Genomic DNA, 19,030 nt, shown 5'->3' on the forward strand with positions numbered 1-19,030 from the left:
TTGTATGGTGAGGCCATTCACAGTGGACCCCCAAGTCCCACCAGAGACACGTGCCAATAGGTTTTGGAATGGCATTTAAACGGTGATTTTTAAGTCAAAAGCTGAAGTGGTTTAAAATACAGGTTGTTTGAAAGAGAACCCCTGCTACTGTGAAAAAGAATTTTAGCAGAGGTCAGTAGAAATGCTTGAGTTGTCATCCCTTGTAATTAATGCAAGAGAAAGACTAGTGCTCTATGAGGGACCCCTCGTCTCTGTAATTTATTTTTTCCCCTGCCTATATCTGTTAGCTTTCCAGGCTCTGCCAGAGTCTCTGAGGAGAATGGAAAAAACACTGGAGCAGGGAGCCTAAAGGAGCTTGTTCATTTGAAGATGGTTATGTTTTCTTATTCAGGGTGTTATGTGTAATAATCGGTTATGTAAGGCTGCAGGATTTTCAGTTGTGCAAAATCATCCAGTTTAGGATGGACCTTTGCTGGATGTTTAGACAGAAGAAGGCTGAACAACAGAAAGACAGAAATCTCTGCTACTAAGTGTTGCTTTTATTGAATTTCCACCTGAAGACTATACGAGCCATTTATAACACCTCTTTTTGTAGAAGTTGTTCTGACCATATAATGAGCAAAATAATGATCATAAGTCTTTTTGTGGAGAAGAGCCCTATCAGTGAAGAGAGGCAGAGGGGATTATAAATTGAAAACCAATACTGGATGTAGAAGTCCAGCTGTGTTGACATCATTCACCAGCTGAAAGACAAGTAAAGCAAGAGGCAAGCTGGGCAACTGTGTTTTGAATATATGTGGGCAAAACCTCGGGACATCAGAGATCAGGTCACTCTCACAGCTTGTTACTAGAGATGCTTGCAGCTCTAGATCTGCAAGTCCTCATATTTTACTATAGCCAACCAGAAAAAAGACTAGCTTCCCAATGAACATATTTGAGCAGGGAATAACAAATTTATACAAGGCCTGAGTTCGACTCACTGAGTAGTATGTTCCTCACTACTGACACCCCTGCAGACATCAGAGAGTCTGCAGTTACCCAGACTCTGGGTTAGTCTATTCAAACTCTAGGTATGGTGATGAAGACCCTTTTCCCCATCAGTTTCTCTTTCTCTGGCTAATAAAAGCTCAGAACAACATATCATCCAAGCTTATTTTCTGGCCCAGTGATGATCATACCTAGTGGTCACAAGGGAATCTAAAAGTGATAATGTCAGATCCTTTTTAAGGTTAACATTAGTGTGAGAGCAAGAACTGGATAGTCATAGCATCCAATCTAACATGAAATGCTCTGTCTTTTTTATACTCTAATAAAAGGTCAATAACATATCCTGCAGTGGAATATCAAGTGGGGCATGAGCCTTGTTTATGCACACAGACTGAGTTAATGGATACTTAGGTGTAATAATGGAGGTTTTACCTCTGAATTTACTGGAAATGGAATCAAGCCATCAGAACTCAGATCTTTTTGTCAATAACTTCGCTTAAAGGGCAAGATCTAGTTGTGTTAACTCTTGTCTCAACTCAGATTGCCTTCCTATTTAATAGGATTCTTGCAGAACAAGACATCGTGATAGATAGATAGATAGAAGATAGTTAAAACATAATGGTGACTAGGCCCGTCTTCTTTTTGCAGTAGTTCCTTCTGTTATTCAAACATTTTGAAAACTCAAGTTCTAAATATTTGCCTGGAGGTATCAGAGATTAATATAAAATCTTTGCTGTAGTTACAGGTGGAACATGGAGCAGGGGAGCCTGGGGCATTCTCTGAAGATGTTTTGCAGGCTTGGCTGTCCTTGGCCATTTCTGGGCCAGATGGTGCCCAGATCGTGCATGTGCAAGGAAGTGAAAGGAAACCGGGAGCTTATACTGATGAACAGAGAAAAGGGAAGCCTTTGTACTCAGGCTGCAGCAGGATTTCACATTGAAAGTGACAGCTTTTGGAGGGAGGGTGGGCAGAAGGAAGCAGGGACAGCTGGCCAAGCACAGGAGAGGGGTCTTTTAAATATGTGGGAGTCTTTAGTCGCCTGCTGAAACAGTTGTGTCTGCCTTGTGTAAGGTCCTTCTTACATCTTACACTCAGAGGATGCACTTCCCCATAATCCCCAGTGATCTGCTGCGATCCTTTGATGCTGCCTTGTTTGCTTGCTTTCTTCCCTCCTCTCTTTCAATTATAAAAAGCAATTAAACCACAAGAATTTAAGTATAACATTACTGGAAATGTGAAGTTTCTGGAAGTATTAATTTGTTCTTATTTATATGTGTATATGGTATGTACCAGTCCAAAAGTGTAGCATGAAGCTTAAGCCTACCCATGTCTCATTGGCAATTCACAGTGTATATGGCACTTATCCCACAAGACAAAAAGTAGCTAGAATCTTCTTCAAGTGTATTTCTACACACCAACTGTCTCCTCCGAGGAAGAGTGGCAAATAAATCTACTATGTCAATTTTTGAAAAGCTTTCTTCAACATACAGGGCCTCCATGTTCTGTATTTAGGAAGCACATCACAGATTTTTGGGAGGGACATTGACTCTGCAGCTGTTTTCTGTGGTCGAGATGCATTTCATCCTGAATTAACTCCATCTTTTGTGGCTTTTTTTAACTGCTGATTTTTTAAAATAAGAATTAGCTAACCCATTCCTGAAGTTAACATTGCCACACTCAGCAATGCAGTAAGACCATGCAGACCAAACCAGCTTGCCTCAGTCTACATTGAATACAAGTAAATCTGTAGTTAATTATGTTAACATGCCATAAAACAATGACCCACTGTAGTTTTAAGTAATCGACCACTTGTATGGAGAGTTTATAATCATAGGATGTTCTTGGAGGCTCATTTTCTCTTTTCAGTTTCAAACATCGGGTATGATATTCATGCAGGTAATGGGGATGTCTGTAACCAACACTTGTTAATGCTATCAAGAAATCTAAGAGATACAGTGAGCTGTAATTTTCAGAGTTAACCTTCTCCTACTTACCTGGAGACTTACTGAAGCAAGAAGGAGGTACAGTGCATTTTTATTTAATTCACAGCCCTTTTTTTTTTTCTCTTAGACACAGGACACTGAAATTTATGTACTATCAGTATTTGAGGCCCAGTTCCGATGCCTGTATTCTGACACCTACTGAAAATCCGTATTAGAGGCAAAAAGGAACCAAATAAACCAATGGAAACAAAATTTAAAAGTTCAGTCTGACACCATAAGGTTTAACAGCAAAGTAATAAATCCATGGCTTCAGTGAATTTTGTGATTACCAGGTAACAATTACAACACAGCAAATCAGGATATCTTTTTATGGGGCGGCTGTGTGCAAATCTGACCTCCCTTTGGCTATGTCCAGGAGCTGTAGAGCGATGTTAGCACGGCTTTTTGCCTAAACCAATACACAGGTGCAGCACCGCACAACACAGCTGTAGGGCTTCTGGCCCTGGGGAGCCTGTTCCCAGCCTGCTGACACAGCTGTAGGTGGAACCTTGAAGGCTGGAATTCAAAATGTTTAGACTAATGCTTCAGAAGTGATAAGAATTTTTTTTTTTTTTTTTAAAAAAAAGGTATGTTTTTTCTGAACAGGCTACTCAGCTGGTAAACAGGTTAAGCCTGGGTATTTTTTTCAGGTCTAGATGCTTAAAGTAAGGAGGTGGAAAGCTGTACTGCAATTTTCTCAAATAGTTTGCAGGCTGAAACTTTATCTGACTTGAATCATAACAGAATATCTCATTCATTTGTGCAAATCAGATTCCTACCAGAGAAAAACACATGAGAGAGGAGTGCTGCTTGTGATATTCAGTTAGAAAAGCTTATTGATAACACTGTGAAAGTATTCTTCACGTCAGTCCCTGCAGATTGCAGCAGAAGAGGCAAGAGTACAGCAGGGAGCCAGAAGTAGTCCTGATGAATAAATTTAAAGAAAATTTTAAATTTTAATTAGAATTTTTTCTCTGAACTTAGCTAATTTGTGTGAAGAGTAGAGTTCTGATTTTCCTAGCAAATAGAGCCTAAAACATCTGGTATTTTTTAAACAATAGATAGGCCAGTCAGCATCTGACTATCCATTAGTATCCCTTTTCTAATTAAATCTCATCAGCTGGATCAGGAAGATGATGATGTTCAGAGGCTGAATTGAGCCACATTCAAACACTGTAAATAAGGTTCATAACCTTTATTCTTGAGCTGTCAGCTCAGCCTTTGGTTTCTGAATCATTGCATGGCATTGATCCAGAGCTTCAGTTATGCTGAGAAAGACATTGACCACTACATAAGTGGGTGGAAAAACACCATTCAACAGTTAGCTGGGTATATCTGCTGAAAGTATGTCTGTGATTTTGTGAAGGAGATGGTGTTACTAAGAACAGATTGGTTTCTGAGACTGTCTTGAACCCAGCCAGCTGTAGTTAAACCCTCAGAAGCTAACAAAGTGCATTCCTAATTATATCAGTGGAGTGGACGGCTAGATTAAGTTACATCCTTTGAGACTGTTGGTGATGAGTTTCCATCATGGGGATAGATTTTATATTTCATCCAAGCCAAGGGGGACCTCAGGCTATACAACAATAGAAATGAACCAATCACTGAAATGATATGCAACTGTGGGGCTACCCTAAAGCCTGCAGATATGCACCTCCCATGAATTCACCGGACGTAGCAGCAGCATACAGATTTGATAGGCAATCGTTGAAGACTTCAAATAAATTTGAACTTACTATTGTATTTATCTTATAAACTAAGTAAAGCATTTTGGAACAGGTACCAGAAACAGGCAGGAAAATGGTAGATAGTGGGAAGAGTTTTTCTCTGATATCTTTACAGAAACACATATACATGGGTTTGGCCATCTTCACATGGTCTTAAAACATTCACTGATGTCAATATACTTAAACAACTGGTATAGCTGTAGATAATAAGCTCAGTGTTTATTTTTCTCTGCTTTTCTGTGATCTATATTTAGTTAAAAACTTAATAGCACTTTTCCATCATTTCTGACAACCTATAAGCCTATAAAATGAGTAATGCTCCATAATGTGGTTACAGCAGATCAGCTTTGTCCTTGCTATCTACTTATTGCTTTCAAGCAATCTTCAGAAGATGTTTAACAATAAACAACACATACCTATGGTGAGAGGAGTGACATATTCTTACAGAAAGGGAGGAAACTCCTTAATCTTCAATATCAATTTTACATTTTATTAAGTATTTGCTTACTTCGCAAAACTGTTGCTGTGCATTTTATGCCAGGAAGATGTAAGGAAAAATCCTGTTTGCTTCAGCTAACATTTCTGTTACCATTGTTTTTTCACACATTTAAACCATGCTACCTAAAGTCAGAGAGATGATACAGTGCTTTGTACATGTCACCTGGAAAATCCTGTTTAGAATTATGTGGTGTGATGGGTCGATCAGATAAGTCACGTCTGTAGAAAGTACATGTTTACTTTAACTGTTGAACCGTTGAGGTTATAGGGAGTTGAATCTCTGGATTATAAATGTAATTGACATCTCACCACATTTAAGGCCAGATCCAAAACTCCTCTTGGTGACAGCAGGCTTTGGGCTTGCCTCTAAAGATAATGTCCCCACAACCAACTCTCTACCCTTCATATATGTTGCAGTGTTCCTCTTTGGTCGTTTATCCTATTCACGCCATCATCTTATTTTAAACCTCTTAAACTCCTCACAGGGATGAATCAGTTATTGATTTTCCCTGTAATTACATTTCTATTGAATCCACTTTTTGCATTTTGTGACTCTGATAAAGACAATAAACTTAGCCAAAAACTACTTAACTACACAGGAAAGATAACTGAGTGGGGCAATTTTGTAATGGTCACTCATGATGGAAAAACTTAGCAAATTCAATGGGATATTTTTTCCTATTAGATTCATCATAGTCACTTTTTTGGATTGCCCTCAGAGAAATATACTTATGAATGGAAATATTATCACAAGTCAGCACTGGACCCCAAAATCCAAAGAAAACAATGAAGCAGCACAGACTTTCCTTCCTATTCTGATTGCGTCACTGGAATCATTGCCTAATAAAGGGATTTTGTTTGAAAAAACTTCCTTCTGTGTTTTTTACAGTGCTGTGTGTCTGCATTCCTGTTCATTTGTCTGCTTGATTAGCCGAAATCAAATACAATGATGCAGACCTCCAAGCAGCTATAAAAACTCAAAGTGAGCAATACTAACAGCACAAAAAAAATATTCTACATTGCAATCTTCATGGGAATTGCTGTGCAGAAAGCAAAAGAGCTGATGCAAAATCACGTATGTTTTTTCCTTCGTGCTATTTTGTCGTTACGTAACTGCGCAGCAGGTTGCTCTTCACCAGACTTCAAATAGCCCTGGGGGCAGGTGACAAAAGATGGACTGTTGGTGTCTCTGCCTGGTGCACAGCTATCCTCTGGCCTGCAACTGGATGGAAACAAGTGGCTAGATTTTAAGAAATTTTGTAAGTATCAGGTTGTGGGATTTTTTTTCTTCTAGCTGTGATATTCTATTTGCTGTTGATATTTTGACTATTGATGAGTTGCTCTTTGGCGGTTTTGCAATGTGTCCTGTAGATTTTGAGAATTGGGAAGGTATTTCAATCTTTGCAGCTGATGTTGTACCTTCTAGAGATGAATTATTGAATAGATTCTGATCATAAACATCCATGAAAATGAATAGAAATAGAATTCTTTGGGTGCCTAAGGGAAGTAGATTGGTGGAGTTTTGTTATCCTATCCGTATTTTCATAAAGATTAGCTTATGTAAAGATAAGATAAAATAAAATAATACAACAACCAATCATAAATCTAATCAAGAAATCTTCCAATCATGACAAAAATCTAAAGTAACTCAAGAGAAAACTCAAAACATAAGGATAAAGATGTGATTAGTAAAGGGAATAGGAAGCACATAGGTTAAAAAGAAAATATCTAAAATCTACTTTCATGACAACCATGCTTTCATGTGCCGGTTTTCACTACTCAGATGAGGGGATTTCTTTGAATTTGTATTGTCATCAAATAAAACTTGGCTAGTCAGTCTTTGGAAATGAGACACATTCGACAGCATTGGAAGAGATTTTGCTCAGTGAAGTGAAGGATAGACCAAAACCATGATGAAAGTAGACGGAAGATCATGCAAAATTCTTTAGTTGAAGCTTATTTTAAATGAATCTCAACTTCAACATCTAGTTTGATGTGCTGCTTTATTTAAATTACTGGTTTATTCATGCACTTCTTGAAATCAAAGCTGTTGAAAAGTTCTGCAATTGCATTATGTGGAAAAAAAGCTTCTGACTAGAATATTAAATACTGATTGTTAAAATCGAATGTTACTCAGAAGTATAAAGAACTAACTAAACACAATGATGTCACTAGGCACTTCAACAAAGAAAGCATAAGAAAATACGCATCCCATATACCAGATTTGACATGGAAACTTTTTTGAAAGGTCAAGTCTGTACATTTCTTTGATGCAAACCTTGAAATGCCTAAGGTCAAATTATTGATTACACTGTGTGTTATCTGACTATTATCCTATACAATATGTAAATAGGAAAGGCCTGCTTCCCTGAAAATTATGATAAGAGAGTAGCTTCTTGGTTATCTGTGACCCCACGCTACAATCCAATGTTTGCTTAATTAAAATGAAATTAGTTTATTTTGCATGACAAAGCCAATCAGATATCTTAGTGAGAATTCTTAACTTATACACTTCTACTCTCTATACCATAGAAAGTTTTCTGATTTGCTCTGTTTCGAAGCACTTGGAACACCTTTTGATGAATGGACTGGTTTTAACCCTAATGACAAGATAAATAACAAGAAAAACTCTATGGCTGCTAAAGTTGTTTAATCTTCATTGGACGCAAACTTTATCACAAACTTATTCTTAGTGGTGCTTACCTTGTGTTTCTTGAAGAGTTTGCTGGGCCTGATTCATGCATTATTTATTCATATTCTGTTTCATATCAGGTTGAATTGTACTTTTGTCACAGATGGACACCTGAAGGAATTAATTGTGTTATCCAGTTGCTCTAAGTCATTTCTAAGCCTGACTGTGGAATTTGGGAGTGCTCTGGGATCCTCCCCATACATCTTCCAGCCCAGGTCTTTGCCTCAAAATGTTACAGTGAGACCAAAAAACTTTTCCCATCAGTTCTCGGAATGGTAGCTCTGCCTGTGGCCAATGTATGGACTGAAAATGTAGGAAAAACAAACAAAATAGCTGTCTGAAGACTCGTGTACCTCCTGGACCTCCAGGAACCTGCTCTTAGCGCAGGGCAAATAAGAAGTAACATGACTAGGCTTTTAACTCTTTCATGACAGAATAACTGAATTATACTACATTTGCCATGGACTAAACTTTCACATGATAGTTAATGTAGCTCAGTTGCCAACGAGGAACTTTTCCAGCACTAGCAAACAACATTATTTTTCTAAGTTCTTAAAATAAGATGCATCTGAAACTTTTTCCTGAACTCCATAACTGTACCTAAGAAAGAAATTTTCTTGGGTGATGAAAGATATGAAGAAAGGGGGGCATTAGTGCTTCCTCATGTACCTACTATCACCTTCTGAGTTAGGAAAAAATACTTTTTTAATTCATGTATCTCAAAAGTACTAGTCAACTGTCAACTTCTTAAATAATAATGCAGCATCAGGCATTCTCACTAAAATGATCATTGAACAACATTTCTCTGTCATAATCATTTGTAAGTGCAGGATCCACAGCACGAATAACTTTGAGAAAGGAAGCTTTTTGCGAACATGTGCTAAATTCATTTAAAATTTCTCTCCAAGGCCAGGAGAAAATTAATGCACTCATGAAAGCAAAGGCCTGGTGTCTGTGCCAGCTCCTTTTCCAGTTGCCTAAATGCTAAATTGATCCCAGAAACTTCCTCACAAGTCTCACTGCGTAGCCCACATATGTGCACAGCTCCAGCACAAGTGACGGCTGGAGCCTGGGAATGGTAGATACCCCTAACCTGTCTGGCAGCTGTCAGCTTGCCCTAATTCAGGCTCCAAGGCTCGGACTTGAGCCCAGACTGCTCTGTCTTGTGCATTAGCAGTACCAGCAGCACAGAGGCAGAGGCTCATGTCCCACCTTGGCTTCTCGCTGTGCCCTCCCTACAGGAAAGTGGCTCCAGCTCGGAAAACTTCCAGTTGAGCAGTGCTCAATTTCAAAAACATCCATGTAAAACCTGGCATGTGCACAAATCACAGGTCTGAGGAAGTTCTGGAGATAGTTGTAACTGTGCTGGAATGGAAGAAGAGGAAAGCCAGGAGCTTGTTTAAAAAAAACAAAGCGGCAAAAAGGGTTTTATTTTATTCCCACTGCCTCTGGCAGGTGACCTCAGTGGTTGTGTGAGTGCTGAGCACTACATGGCAGCAACCTCACTTCAGTTCAGTTAGAACCTGGTTTATGAACAGGCAAAGTGCTATCTCTCATTGTCCCTGCTCAACCATCCCCCAGCAAAAAACCCTGAAGGCATCAGAATGACCTCTGATGCAGGCAATGATGCTCTCAAACACAGCGGCACACTCAGCATGCTTATTTGGGAAGCTCATTAGAGGATAGAGTCAGCATTTTCCGTCCTTCAGCAGCTCCGAACTCCTGACAGTCCTTGTCCAAGCGCCGCTGATTAAATCAGATCTGAGTGAAAAACAAGCAGCAGTTTTCCCAGATCTTGCTTTACAGAATCACAGAATTACAGAATGGTTGAGGTTGGAAGGGACCTCTGGAGATCATCTAGTCCAACCCACCTGCTAAAGCAGGGTCACCTAGAGCAGATCACTCAGGAATATGTCCAGGAAGGTTTTGAATGTCTCCAGAGAAGGAAACTCCACATCCCCTCCAGGCAGCCTCTTCCAGTGCTCTGGCACCCTCAAAGTAGTTTCTCCTCCTATTAAGATGGAAACACCTGTGCTTCAGTCTGTGCCCATTGCCCCTCATCCTGTCATTGGGAATCACTGAAAAGAATCTGGTCTCATCATTTTGACACCCACCCTTGAGATTTTATAAGTGTTGATAAGATCCCCTCTCAGCCTTCTCTTCTCCAGGCTGAACAGACTCTCAGTCTCTCCTCATAAGAAAGATGCTCCAAACCCCTAATAATCTTTGTAGACCTCCACTGGACTCTCTCTGGTAATTCCTTGTCCTTTTTAAACTGGGAAGCCCAGAACTGAACATCGTACTGCAGATGCAGCCTCACAAGGGCAGAGTAGAGGGGGAGAAGAACCTCCCTCGACCTGCTGGTCATACTTTTCTTAATGCACACCAGGATACAATTGGCCTTCTTGGCCACAAGGGTATATTGCTGGCTCATGATCAATCTATTATCCACCAGGACACCCAGGTCCTCTGCAATGCTGCTTTAGTGTCATGCATGTGAAAAGATTATAAGGGGAAATTTTGGTACCTTGTCCTCCTGTCCCATTGCGCATGAGAATTGTTTTATAAAAAAGGCAAAGAAAGAAAGGAGGAAATAAGAGAAAGAGGGAGAGAGAGAAGTCAAAATGCAAACCAAAGACCCTATTAATATGACAAAGCTAGCACAAAGCCATCTGGTTTGTATCTCATCCCAATTTGGAGCTTGATCCTGCCAGGTGCTTAGTGCTCAGGCTGTTCCCTGGGGCATTCTCCAGAGCACCCCTAACACTGGTGGTTTACTGGATTGTGGCCAGCATGCTGAGTACCTCACAGGAATCAATCCTTGCTCAATATTTCTGGTTTGTAGAAAAAACTCTTTCCAGCTCTGAGCCCTGGCACTTCTGACTCAGAGTTTCCTTCCCCACTCCACTCCAACCCCCATATTTTTTCTTTCCTGTTGTGAGTAGTCAGAGCCAAGCAGGCTTAGGCCACAGGTTGCCCACCATGGAAACTCTAGTACAGGCAGCTAGCATCTGACAAGACTCCAGGAGAAAATATTTTAACCTGAACTAAAGTCCTACCTGGAGTTATTCAAAACTCCTATTCATTTTGCTGAGCCCATAAAAAAGAAAAACTTCAGAGGAAAAGGGATAGCATGTAATAAATTCTCGGGCATTGTCAGCATATATCCCAAAGGGGCAATGGGCTGTTAAATCAAATTAAAGAAATCCCTAGAAAACCAGGACTCGTGATGTCCCTGACAGCATATGCTGCATGAAATACTTCAAGTCAGTAACTCTAAATGTGGCTGTCACCATGATGTGCACCTTCCATGCACTCAACTTTCAATTCTTTTCAATAACAGTGAATCTTTGCGAAGAGCAAATGTAGATTACAGTTCCTAAGCAAATTTTCAAATTTTATGGCCAGATCTGTAACCAGTCTGAAAACTGTAATGAGAAAGGGATGACAAAGCAAGCAGAGACACTTTTTGCTGTCATGGCAAAGTTTTAGTTTCAGGGTCAGGCTGCATAATTCCCCTCTCAGTTGATTATTACTAAATGCTTTAAAAATCCTTGATGTGTACACATTCACCATGGTGTGGTGTCTCCAGTGCTCCATACCCATTTGTGCATCCATACATATGTGACTGTGTGCTGGATGTGTTAGTCACCTGCAGTGCATGAGCTGTGGTACCAAAGTGCAGACACCCAGCATTTCAGCCACGTGCAAAACCACAGTCCCCAGTAACACCACCCCTCACCTTTCCCCTGCTCACTCTCTGAATCCCCCCCCCCCACCCCGCAACAAAATTTTAACAGTGTTGCAAACCTCCAGCGATCTTCAAACAGCTGCTACATTCTGTAAACAGTTTGCCAGAAAGAAAAACAAAAATAAAGGAAATATTTACCTCTTTTCCTCAGTTATAAAATTGGCCTAGAATGTGGAAAAGACAAAGTATATGCCTGGATCACTGATTAGATTAAAGACTTGTCCGTCCACACATATGACCATACCCTCCAAGGCTAGAAATAGTTATTTACCAGACCAGAATGCGATGCCTTGTAAGACCCAAGAGAGCAGCTTTAAAATTGCTGTGTAATTGAATATGGGAAAGACACTGATTTTTCCTGTTATTGTTATGTTTTTCTTATCTCCCTAATTTTTTCAGTTTCTGTAGTGAGAAAGTAGCAATTCCATCTTTGAACTGTAGCATATAAAATGACATTTTCTGCCTGAACTGCAATCAGGATTTGGCCAGGGAGCACAAGGCTCTGCATGGGCAGAGGTGGGTGGAGGCTCTTGCTGGTAAACAGCATTTTTCATTTTTCAGTGTAGCTGGTACAAAGCACAGCACCCAGGAGGCTTTTGCTTCTGACTCACACCTCCAGTGCATAGTAATAATAATAATAGTAATAATAAAAGCAACAACAACATTTTCACAGTGCACAGAAACAAATGCAATAAGCAGAAGTAGCATAAGCAGCAGACTGAAATTTCACAAGTACTGTAAACAGGCCTCCATGTACACTGGAATTGGGCCAAAATACTAGAAACAGCACTGCGGCCCTACAAAGACATAGCCTTGTGGGATCACATGGGAGGTCTCTGGCACCCAGACCCCTGAGATCGATGCTGGTGAGGCAGGGGGTAAGGGAACATCTTCATGAGATAGCACTTGTACACGTCCTGTGTTTGTGACATTGGCAGAGATCACTGTCCTCCCTTTAAATTGCATGTTTTTTCCCATCTGCTAGAACCCACGGCTAAGTAAGTCAATATTACATGTCCTATACGACATAAGTTGCCCTCTAAGCTCATACGAATCTGCAGAAAAAGAAGAACAGGGGCCAGCTGAAGCATTCGTCCACCAGAACATTTGAAGAGGGCTGCCTGCAGGTGAGAGACCTGGCAAGGCAGGCTGTTACTGCGGCTTTGACAGTGCTGCCAGGAAAGCCTTTTGAAACACCACCTCTTATCAAATACCTTTAATTTTCCCTTTCTCTGATTCAGCACTTTCTATCAGTGATAATTAGCATTTTTGTTCTGTCTTGCCAGTGCCAGAAAAACCACTGGCACTGGGGTTGGCACCAGTTTTTCCATTAACAGCGACCTGAAGCACTTTGATACAAGGAAGAGTACTCCAAGAGGAAATAATTATCAGATAATCATCTTGCAGAACTACGTGAAACCTGTGATATTGTCACATTTCTGGTGTCCTTGGGCTTCCCAGCTGGATTTGTGCAAGTGTGAGAGGGACTGAGAAAGAAAAGCTGGAAATAACAGGTGATGATTGGCCCTGAAGAACTGCCCGTTTGTATATTGTCATTCCTGAAAACCGTGGAGCTGGGTACATCTTGTTTGGACACTGCTGCTGAAGCCAGAGATTTCTAGATCTTGAAAAAAGCCTTGTTCTTGAAAGCAAGTGGGAACCTCAGTCAGGCTTGTGAAGGCATTTGTGTTTGAAAAGATGATTGTTCCTTTCCTGAGCAGATAGAAGGGCTTTTAGGGGCCTGAGTCTCCACTGCCTTGCACTGCAGCCACTCAGACCTATACAAGTGAGGGCAAAACACTTTCAGTAGTGCTAGCAATGGTCCTGGTTCCTCAGGTGGCATAGGTGTATTTTGGCTGCACTGTGTATGCCAAGCACTGACCATGGTGGGCTCCAGGTCTCTGGACTGAAGCCAAGCAAGGGAGATCTGTGGCCTCAGCAACTGTCACTGTCTTAGTGCCATCAAATTGTCGCAATGGTAAACAATTGTATTACATTTACTTCTGAGGGGGGCTGCTGCCTTTTTTTTTTTCTTTTTTATCTCAGGTTAGAATTTTTTAATTTCTCTTATTTTTTATGTTGAAATGTCTGTTATGGTTCACAATGGAGTGGTTAACATGGATTCCTTCTTTTAAACTTTCTAACAAAAGTTTCTTTTCTCTTACCCTCTTTTTTTGCTGCAATGTACAAGACGGGCATCTCAAATTCTGCCTGACTGCCAAACCCAGTTCTGGTTTCATGACAAATAATTAACAAAATCTTAAACTAACCTAATATTTATGTTATACATGGTAATTAGATATGTCTTTGACTTACGTATGTTTTTGTTTAAAAGAATAAACTTTGGAGGTTGGACATTTGTAATTGATACAGCATATTCAGAGGCATAATTATGTATAGAAAGTAAAAACTTCATTTTCCTTTGTCTGTTTGTGTCCAACAGAGTTTTCAGATGTAATGCCTGTTTAGTTAGGGATTTTTTTTAAGTCCTTTTACTGGAATATATTTCATGATTTACGGTCCCCCTCAAGTAATATTGCTGATTAAATTGGGATTACTCAGTGGGTGAAATTAGTAAAATATTCTATTCAAATTAAGTCCTCCCCTTTAAGAAGTTAATTGGTTCATAGACCATTAGAAACTCTGTAGAAACTCACCCCATTTCTTAAAATAAAGGTTACTGGCCAAACATGAATTTGGCAGTTACAATTACTTTTAAAGTCACATTAGTGAAGAACATCTGTTAATATAAAAATATCTCTGATGCATTACAGTGGTTTAGCTGCAGTTAGTTTAGCAGTGCTTGGTTAACATCTAAGGGAGGAGAGGGAATAAATGTCTTACATTTGGCAATCAGTGAGCCAGGGCTTTTACCCATTGCTTGGCTTTGTTTGGGTTTAGACAAAGTTCCTCTGTTTTTGCTCAAGCTGCAGTAATCCTTCAGCCCTTGATGTCATGCATTCTGGGTTTTCTATACTTTTTATAATCATCTTTGAATCCTCAGCCCACATCATATGTTATGAATATTCTTGTTCTGGAGAAGAGAGGAAGGCAGTCATTTTAGACTGCAGGAACCCTACCCCTAACATTTCCCTGTGCGTCAAAGACATGGAGCAACATCAGGGAGAAAAAGCAGCAGAAAGACCAGTTTGGAAAGATTGTTCGAGATGAGAAAGTTGAAAGCTGATTCAAACTGTACCTAGAAAAGCCTCTTTAGGGCCACACCTGGTTCAGGATGTGGGCATGGTCAGGCTGTTGCTGCAGAGACGTAAAAACCAGAAATTGGTCCTGGTGAATGTAGGAAATTGTAGGAAATTGTGGTGTTACAGGCTATCAGCTCAGGTTCTTTTTTCCTGGTGAAAATACATTGAAAATTGGAGATACTAGCAAGTAATTATTTTCTTCATCTTCTTGCCACATGACTGTTAGGGTATGTTATTTATTTCTTCCTCACTTAGTGGCTCTTCCACTAGAGTGTTATCTTATTATTCTTGGCTGCCTTGACCTGTTCAGCTTTGAAAAAAAAGGATGTCTGTAAGGGGAAGTAAGTGGCTTCCCTAGGGAACTGTATTGTAAATCCTTGGGATTAAGGTAACTAGCAGATTCTCTATGATATAGTTATTGCAAGACATAAGACAGTCTTTTTTGTAGGGACCTAACAGAGGGATATTGTCAAAAGATGACTGAAAATTGAGGTGCAAAATAGTGTTCCTCCAAAGACCAAAGAGCCACCTGAGCAAAACCTCTATGTTCGTAAATTCAGCACAAAAAAAAGTCTCCCCTGTCATATGACTCCACATACTGTTTCCAGTGTACATATGGCCCTTGCCTGTGACTATTGCAATGGGCACTGGAAAACAAGCTCAGTCCCTTCCTGCTAATTTACTGGTGGAGGAAGGTTGTTGTTTTTTTTTTTTTTTCCACCAGGCAAGTTCATTTGTCAAAGTGACCTTTGCAGCTGACACCAAGCATTACCACAGATAAAGAATGCCGTCTCAGCGTATTTGTGAAACCCAGCGCAGCGGCCGGCCACGGGCCTCCTGCGAGGCACAGGGCCATTGCAAAAACAAAACCCTTCCTACGGGCACCGCAAGGCTTTTTCTGTTCCACACTTTTCGTACATCGGCACTGCATGTCGTGCAATCCTTCTTTTGACACACTCTGTAAACCCTCTTCTCTTGCCTGACTGGTTTTATGTCTAAATGGTCTCGAGGTTAAGTAGTTTCTTTTGAAAAATCCCTATTCTGTAAATTAATGGTCTCCTAGGCAAAGCTAAGACCACAATTAAATCTTAATCGATCATGAACATAGGTAAGAAATTTCACAGATCCTTTGCCAAAGCCCAGGCAGAAGAAACAGATCTTCAGAGATCTCTTAAGAGAAGGTTTAATCTTTCATGAAGAGCTGATGTCAAGTCTGGACTGCTTGGCCATGAATTACTATCTTCTTCCTATCTACATAGTTCCTTTCAAATACATCACTTATTAAGTTTTAGGATATTGCCTTTTTTTCTATCATGAAAAACAAACCAGATTTGGAGCATGTGTGCTTAATGTATCCCAGTGTTAATGTAAAATCCAGCTTGGAGAAGAGCCTCTGATTTTTGCTCACTAACAGCTGGAATAGATCAATAGAGTCCCTGTAAATAGCAGTCATGTTTCAGAAGAAACCACCACATGATTATGTCAGTTTAATTTCTGTAGAATACTTAATCCAATGATAACTCTTCCAGTTCCTTCCTTGTAGTTTTATTTTCATGCTTGCCATATGACATCTGTTAGACAAGTCCTTACAGATATTTCTCAGCAGCAGTGACCTGTTAAAACAGGAGACTGTGTGACTGTGTTTAGAACAGAGGCCAAAAAAAAAGGGCATTTCTTTTACAGGGGGGAAAAAAACAAACCACAAACAAACAAACAAAAAAAGCATCATTTGCATTGATCAGAATAATCTGTGGAGCATTTTCTTTTTGAGCCAAGAAATAAATAGGGAAAAATCAGAAAAAGCTGAAACATTTCATTGCAACAGCTTCTAAATGAACTGTTTTGTTTCTAATTTATGTGGATCTAACTTTCAACAGAAAAGTAAAGCAAATCTCAGAGATCAAACTGTTTGTTGTTCTTCTGAATTTCTACAAGAAAATGGCTTTGTTTCAGATGAACTTTAAATGAAGATTTTGTTCAATTATTTGTTTGGCGAAAGCCCTGAAAAATCAGTTATTTAGAAAGCTAAATGTTTATGACTGGTTCTTACATCCAGATACAGCAAAAAGCTTAAACATTTGTCTCATTGTTAGGATAATCTATGTATTTTTCCAGTCATAAAATGGAGTCAACAGCAGGTCTATTTTATGTCTCTGCATTTAACTTTAGAAAAAGACTAGCATGAAAACATTTGTGTCAGTGTTTATCAGTTGTATGACATTCAGTATATCTACTGAAATATTTTATCATTATGGCCCATATATGGAATAAGTTCAGAGCTACTTTTGTACAAACCATGAAATGCAATAGTCAGACTTGAATAAAGTTACCAGTGCACACATATCTCTGTGCGGTGTTTCGGTGGGACACTTGTGTATATGACTTCAACACTGTTTGTTTTTCACAGGACAGCTGTGATTAGCGCTCACCATTGTGCTGGTCCAGGGAAAGAGGGAAAGAAAAAAAAATTTAAAAGGTTCTTAATCATATTTATGCAGTTTTATGGCAAGACTTTTAACCAAAAGGGTTGTTTAAATTGTATTTCAAGAAAATATTGTATTTTGGAGGTAAAATATCTTAAGTGCAAGGACACTGCAGGGAAAGAGTTACAGTTCCCTTAATTTTAAGTGCACCTAAAGTCCAGTGAGCATTTATCCATTTTCAGCACTTAACTGCTCCTTGATGAGTCTCTCACTGCCTGCTCCCTTGATGGGCAGTAAGAAAGACATTCACAGGTGAGCTGAATTGCCCTTTGTAGGTGACTTCCCACACCAAGGAGGATCCTAACTCACACATCCTGGGTCAACATTGAATGTTAGAGAGAGAATCTGACACTTACCAAAACAGCGGGTGTGTTTTAATTGCCGACAGCAGGGAAGACACATTCACTGGGAACTGCTGTGAGGGACCTGACCTCTTCTTCCTCCCCTCCCTCCACAACCCCATTTTTCTGTCCTGCACAGGCAGCAAGCTGCAAGACACTTGGGTTGCAAATGGGAACCCACCTTCATATTTACCAAATGCAAACAAATCTCACTCTAATTCCTGGGAAAATCTAAGTCACTGTTACTGAGGCTTGTTTAAATTCCATCAGAGAAACTTTGGGAAAAGGCAATCCTAAAACTACATTTACCTGACTGTTCAAAGCCTAGAATTAGGTATAAAACAACTTTAATTTATTCATAGAGCAACAGCTTGAAGAAAGTGATAGTGGCAGCTATCTATCTTTTAACTAGAAAGACAAAGAAGACATCCTTGAGGGAAGCGGAGAGGGCAGGCTGGTAACTCTTCGGCCTGGAGGTGGCCTCTGAATGCCTACACTATAGAAGTATTTGGTCAGGATGATATGGACTAGCATCACCGGGCTATGAAGTTGGTGAAAGGTTTGGAGAGGAAATCATATGAGGAGTGGCTAAAGTCACTTGGTTTATTCAGCTTGGAGAAGAAGAAACTAAGGGGAGACTTCATGGCAGTCTACAGCTTCCTCACAAAGGGAGGAGGGAGGGCAGGCACTGGTCTGTAGTGACCAGTGACAGAGCCCAAGAGAATGGCAGGAAAATGTGCCAGGGGAGTTTTAGGTTGGACATAGGGAAAAGGTTCTTCACCCAGAGGGTGGTGAAGCACTGGAACAGGCTCCCCAGGGAGGTCTCATGGCACCGAGCCTGACAGTGCTCAAGAAGAGACTGGACAACGGCCTCAGACACAGTGTGAACTGTGGGGTTGTTATATGCAGGGACAGAAGTTGGACTTGATGATCCTTGTGGGTCCCTTCCAACTCAGGATATTCTATGATCCCATGATTCTATGATCACCATATCATTTCATGCAAAGCAACAGTAGCTGCCAAGCAGTTTCTGGTGACCACCAACACCGGCTGGATTTGTAGCATGAATAGCCCTACAGTCCGCTATCAAATTCTTGAGTCACCCTCTCTCTTCCCTGCAGTTTATCCTTTAAAGCATGACCTACCAGTCCCTAAACAGACCTACAGTAAATGACCAGAAGTTTCCAAAATTTTCTAGGATTTATGTAATCCTAAAAGTTCACCAGAAAAAATAGAAAGCCGACATGAAGTCCTGTTTAAAGCATAAAGCAAATTTAACTTCAAGATGAACTGTAAAACCAAACCACTTCTGGTTTTGCTCTTTTCTGTCCCCTTAGGAAATGTGTGACTGATTCAGGAAGTCCTT

The 19,030-nt window shown here is 40.1% G+C and overlaps 1 protein-coding gene across 2 annotated transcripts in view; it reads left to right on the plus strand.

Annotated features, from left to right (window-relative positions):
* The window catches only part of ARHGAP28 (Rho GTPase activating protein 28), a 72,335-nt gene that overhangs the window by 6,445 nt on the left and 46,860 nt on the right, over window positions 1–19,030 (plus strand). Inside the window, exon 1 of one of the 2 annotated variants that reach the window (XM_082046581.1) lies at window positions 6,358–6,453. The exons of the other annotated variant lie outside the window; for it this stretch is intronic. The gene's annotated coding sequence lies outside the window, so the exon portion shown is untranslated. Of the gene's footprint in view, window positions 1–6,357; window positions 6,454–19,030 lie in introns of those variants that run through there. 2 annotated transcript variants of the gene reach the window in all.

Source organism: Streptopelia decaocto (genome assembly GCF_964273445.1).
Source record: "Streptopelia decaocto genome assembly, chromosome: 2".
Taxonomy (NCBI): Eukaryota; Metazoa; Chordata; class Aves; order Columbiformes; family Columbidae; genus Streptopelia; species Streptopelia decaocto.